Source organism: Malurus melanocephalus, unplaced genomic scaffold (assembly GCF_030028575.1).
Source record: "Malurus melanocephalus ecotype Western Australia unplaced genomic scaffold, MMel_1.1 scaffold_4, whole genome shotgun sequence".
Classification (NCBI taxonomy): domain Eukaryota; kingdom Metazoa; phylum Chordata; class Aves; order Passeriformes; family Maluridae; genus Malurus; species Malurus melanocephalus.
In genome coordinates, this window is record NW_026623236.1 from 5,985,410 (window position 1) to 5,991,409 (window position 6,000).

Below are 6,000 nucleotides of genomic sequence, written 5' to 3' on the forward strand. Positions count from 1 at the left end.
ATTAATTTATTTTTAAGTGTTACTAATTTTACTAAATATCACTTGCATCTAATATGCACATGGTGACAAATCACCTAGTTCCCCTAATTTGGGTCTCCTAAAACAGYACTAAGTAATGGTTTCTATTTTCCATATAAAAGAAGACTAGAGCTTTCCTAATAYTCTTCCTTTAAAACAAAATAAGTAAAACTAATGTGGCTTTTCTGAAGGTACTAAATTAATTTGTTTTTCCTTTTGTTAATAAGTTGCTAAGTGAAGTAAGAGATGACTGGCAACACCATAGATTTCAGGAAGGTCAAGTCCATCCTTATAAGGGTATTGCAAGATCTTAAATACTTCCAGTGTGGAATGGCAGYGGATTGTTTTTGAAACAAGCATGCTGACTTTCTCCATGTTGGTCCATTCGCATTTGTTTCATAACACCACGAAAGACCTGTAACCAYAACAGCATGCAAATCCTGAAAATATTTGTACTCAAACTTCACTACACATACTACTTGATTAGTAAGCTAATAAAAAAAGGCTTACAGAACTAAAGCCATGGGAATTTGCTATCACGTTATCACTTTTCCAGGATTGTTGACTATAGTCTTACCTMAAGGCAACTTTCACTAATACATATTAAAGCAATAATTTAGAATCTGAAAAAAGTGACTAGAAAATTAAAGCTGGATAGTAATAGAATAGCTTAGCACTGGCTTTAARCAAGGAAACACACATGAATTCCTAGACAAACAAAGCAAGTATACCTTTCAGGCACAAGTAGCCCCTTGTCCTAGGCTTTTAAAGAGTAGTTAGACTATTAATTCCTACACAGATTACACAGCCACAAATAGTTTAACCTGTTCAGAAATTCCTTGCACATTTGTTGAGGAATGAGCAAAACCATTGAACACCAAATATATTTTATGGGGAGAAAAGTGATTGAATATTCAAGGAAAAACAGGTAAATCTAAGCTATGCAGTAGCTAAGAGTGGTTCAGCAGCCTGAAATTCCAATTAAGAGACCTTTAAARAAAGCAGCCTCTTCTTGACTGTACAACAGGAGCAKGGCAACATGAGACACAAAAAGCAAGGGTTCTGCTCTTCTCAATGCACAAAACATCAGGTAGAGTCCAGCTTCTAGCTTGGATATCAAGTTTTAAGAGAAGCAMGTAAGTAGAAAAAGAACTTGGAAAGAACCACTGGGATCCAAAATGTTTATGGAACAACCTAGGAGTACATGCAAATTGGATGTATTTTCTCCTTCAGCTGTGGCTTCAGCAGACCACACAGAGCCTTTGAGTAAGGCATCTGTCACACAAAGAAGAAAACTCAACACCCCAGTTCATTTTACTCCCAACAGTGGGCAAAGTAGTCATTCACTCAMATTTCATAAAAGATTCAGATTATATTTCAGGAAGGATTTCCAAATGACAAATTTAATCCACMTGAGTCCYTCAAWACAGGCTAGACAATAAGCAAACTGCTCAAGTTGYTTACAAAYGTGACCTGTCCAGAAGTAAAGCTACAAAGGAAAACCAACTCGCTCTGAAGGACACCATACTCCACCATGTGCMCTATGTCCCTTGGGCCATGGCAAATGCAAGCTCCCTCATTTGCTGGTCTGGGACCCCTGTGCCCGGCCTGGCACAGATACACCCCAGCACAAGTGACCTTTAGAGGATCTGTCCAGCTTTTCGGACTTCCTCCTTCACAGCGACAACAGTATAACCCTTATCAGAATGAGACATTCAGCAATCCAACAACCCTAATTCAGTTGCTCCCAGCTGAGCTAAGCAGCGCTGCCAATTAAAGGCTGACACGTCTGTCAAAAACAGACCAAAGTACCACTGGTAGCTAAATTCAGCTACAACACGTCAGAGCRCATCTATTAGCAAGGAATCATAGTACATAAACAGTAAACTGTGAAATACTGTGCTGGGTTTATCTAGAAATACTCAAGACTATTGTGTTTAATAACTTAATACCATTTAAAAAATTTAAAGCATAAAGTGGCATAGACAAAACTACAGTGAGTGCAGCTATAGTCACTTTTACAATCCATCAGGATCTTGCTATAGGCTTTATTGAAATAGGTAATGTTGAAAGCAAGTCAGGMACAACGAACCACAAGTGTGCTCTAGAATTTCACCACACTTCAAACTATAAACATACATACATACATTCAAACGATAAATGCATCAAGGATTTTTCCATCTTGGGAAAACTGACTTTTCTGAATTAACTGTGAATTTYTAGTAGAGTATTATTCTAGACTACCCACACCAGATGTTGGTGGGCGATAATTGCTTTTTGTAAACCACAAACTGTGGTCAGTTTCCATGAAGACAAGATAACTATACTGACCACGTAACCAAAAATAGAGTTGTATTCCGCCTAGGAAGACTGCATGGAGGTATCCTTCTTTAAACTATCTACGGGACCTTGGCTCTCCAGAGCTTACAAGTGCTGGTCTAATCCAGCAGCACTGTGATYTGCTACCAAAAACTACAGATAAAGTACCACCACCAAGGTGAGAAACACAACAGGCTTTCCTGAACCCACAGCTAAGGAAACCTGACAAGAGGCTGCTGCCARTGTCAGGCCAGGGAAAGGTCTGAAGTGTTTCAGGGAGCCAGAGAGAGGCCAGGGACAGGCACAGGGGCAAGGGGCCGTTCCGACTCCCACCACACATCCACGTAGCCGGGGAGTGACGAGCGACACAAGAGACTTATTGACACAGGCGGCCGAGCCACGAAGCCGGTCCCCTCCCATCCTACGTGGCCGGCTGCCCTTTACCCTCCTTGACACCTCTGCCCGGAGCTCTCCTCATTCCTTCAGCCCCCTCCCGCCGCCGCCGTCCCGACCCCTCCGACAGGACCCGTCCCCCGAGCCGCTCCCCCGCCGGACACACCGGCCCGCCCCTCACCAGTCGCTAGATGAATGGGCTCGGGCGGGCAGGGCGGGACGCGCGTTGGGCAGCRCGAGGGCTCATCCTCAGTGACTCCAGGGCAGGGCCAGGCTGTGGCTGTGGCTGCGGCTGCGGCTGCTACCGCGACAGCTCCGCCGGCGACAGCGACGGCGACAGGCGGGGCCCGCGGCTCTTAGCGGGGCGCACCGACAGCCACCGCCGCACCCACGAAGAAGCGAAGCGCTGATTGGCTGCGGCGCCGCCGCACCTCTCCTGCCGATTGGCTGCGATCCCACTCGGCCCCGCCCCCGCGGCTAAACCCGGATTGAGTGACAGGCGGGGTCAGGGGTGAKGGGGCGGGGCCTGAGGGCGGAGCGGCCGCGGGTGCAGGGTGTGAGGGACATGGCCGCCGCGGGTGTGGGGCGGTGGTGTGCTCCTTGTGTCGGATCAGGGAAGGGGCTGGAGTTAACGGGAGAGCAGAGAAACGGGGAGAGCTGAGGTGCCTCCTTCTGGCAGTTTCCGTGGGGAGAAGCGCCGCGTCCTGCTACGAAAAAGAGGATGGGTTTCTGGGAGGATAACGCCTCACCCCMGGAGGGCTCSAAAGCAAATAGTTAAATAACCAGCSTRTAGGTCCCTTCAAAAYAATGGAGCGAAAGTATCGAGAAGRCTGTGYCGATTCAGMCTGTGTTATGCCACTGCAATTTCTCAGTCTGACAGAGAAAGTGGCCTAATTAATCAGATACAGCGTGATTTTTTTGTAAGCCTTTTGACACCATCTCGGGGCAGTCTCTAAGCAAACGTGTGTGCTCAAGGATTTGGACAACTGCTCTTGTAAAGTAACTACCTGTGGGTCACTCCATGAGGGCTCTGTTCTTTTTGGTGAATGCCTTGGATGATGCAATAGGTGGCACAGATTACAAATTAATCTGGAACAGGATTAGGTGGTACTGTTTTAGGGCAGGAAGTTGGAACCAAGACAAGCAGTACCTAACTTAAAATACAGAGTAAGACAAACACACATCACCTTCTTAAAAAAAAATAAAAAAAAAACCTGATGTATTTTTTCCAATACATTAATCTGATGTGCTAATGTAATGGCCAGAGTTCCTATGTGTTTTTTAAAGCCACAGTATTATCCCACGTGGTGTGAACATTATGACCTTAAAACAACCTAGCTATTTTCAAAACCACAAAACAATGAATAAAAAAAGTTACRTGTTTTCTTCAGCAGCACTTCAATTTTGGAAAGATTCCATATGAGTTCTRTATAGGTGAATCTCAAACATTTTTACCTGTGCCATCTGACTCAGTTAATGGGAACTACACAATCTGCKCTCTGGTTTYCTCTATATAAACATTTAGTTTGCCRGCACTCATTCAGCGTTGGAGCTAAACCTGCAAGCTACATTAAATTTATTTATACATGATTTTCCTAGTGATAGTCTCTTAGTGCTTCAGTCACAAGTAAAGATCAGCGGTGGCCTTGCTCCAAGTACGCTGSCAGCTGGCCCGGGAACAGTGACGACCATCTGGGCAGATAAGGAGGTCCAAATACAGCTGAAGTCTGTCGTAAACAATGCCTGGACTGGCATCCTTTGGAGCAGTAAAGAGCACGATGGAAAGGTGAAGAAGCTCAGTGTAGAATAAGGCTTAAGGTTCCATATAGGAGAAGCTGGAAGCTGGGCTGTCCCTTACATCTTTCATAATAAATACTGCCRTGAAGAATAGAAAACTGCAGCAAGGGACACAGAAAAGGGGGAAAATAACAGAGATGTGAATAGGACCTGATAGAGTCCGAGTTGGATAAAACCTTGACAGAATAACSAAAGGCTTTTAGCAATGGTTTTCTATGTGAGAGTTTTATCTTCTTTGTAGGACTACTAATATATTCATGGAAAAATAAGATATTAACTTYTTTGCCTGTCATTTATTGTTCAGGTTTTTCTAATTGACTCCAGCTTACAGATCAGTAATAAAAATTSCAGCTGTCTTGTGCTGCCTATGCCAAAGCAGCAGCATGCTAATGAACATCATTCACAGAACCAGGATGATACAGTTTGATTTACAGAGCTATGTTGAGGTGATAAAGTAGTATTGTAAAACAAAAGTAGCTCGAACAGATTAACTTCAGCCTCTGTTTAAATTACTTGTTTTGGTTTGAGTTTTTCTACTGTGGAAAATTACAACACYGTTGCAGAAAAATATACTATTTTAAGCCTTTTGGAAGAAATTACAGAATGCGGAGATGAAAAGCCAGCAACAAGTCATTGAAGAGTATTTTTAACTGGGTAGTCCCAACAGCCAGATTTGTAAGTTCCTGACACACATAGTATGTGTCTGTCAGTAAAGAACTGTTCATCTGGCTTTTTTCAGTCTGTGATGAAAAGATCTGAATTATCACAAATAAACATGTAATTATAGGAAAGAAATATGTCTCTAACTGCTGTTGTTACTTTTTATAGAGTAAACTTTAAGACTTTAAGCCAAAAATCCATAAAAAAGAAAGAGGAGCACTTAAAAAGGAAAACCAGTATACTTAGCCATCCTCAGAATCTGAGGAGGAACATGAATTTTGAGCAACTTAACTAACCTACAGAGTGTATTTTTRTCTTAGTATGCTTCTCAGTTCATTGACTGTTGAATAATTATAGATTGACTGTGCTCCAAATGTGTGTACTCATTTAAGATTAGGGGATAAATCTAGGTTGTAGGGAGGACATCACCCCATTAGGCAGCTTTCTAGTGACCTATTAATCTTATCCATCCATCCAGTGCAATTTTCACCAGACTTAGGCTGCTGGAGGAATTAGAGGAGAAGATGCAAGTGACAGTAAGGAAAAGAAATGAACTTTYTGATTTTTTCTATCTGAAATTGATCCTGAATGTTGAAAAAAAAAATGGGTGATTATTTCTCTAAACCAGTAATCAAAAAGTTCAGTCTAAGTATCAAAAGTTAAAATAATTGATTTTTTCCTTTTCAGCTGTACTAAATGTCAAGTGACAGATTTCTGCCTTCACATATCTATTTATGTGCCTTAGCTGGCCTAATTATTACCATTGTCCTCTGGAGTCTTGACTAGTAATTGTTATTGGCAGCAGTAATACTG

At 42.7% G+C, this 6,000-nt stretch overlaps 1 protein-coding gene across 1 annotated transcript in view; it reads right to left on the minus strand.

Moving 5' to 3' along the window:
- Positions 1–3,123, minus strand: part of IBTK (inhibitor of Bruton tyrosine kinase) — a 55,641-nt gene extending 52,518 nt beyond the window's left edge. The window contains exon 1 of the mRNA XM_057369497.1: positions 2,912–3,123. The gene's annotated coding sequence lies outside the window, so the exon portion shown is untranslated. The remainder of the gene's footprint in view (positions 1–2,911) is intronic.
- Positions 3,124–6,000: the final 2,877 nt, after the last annotated feature.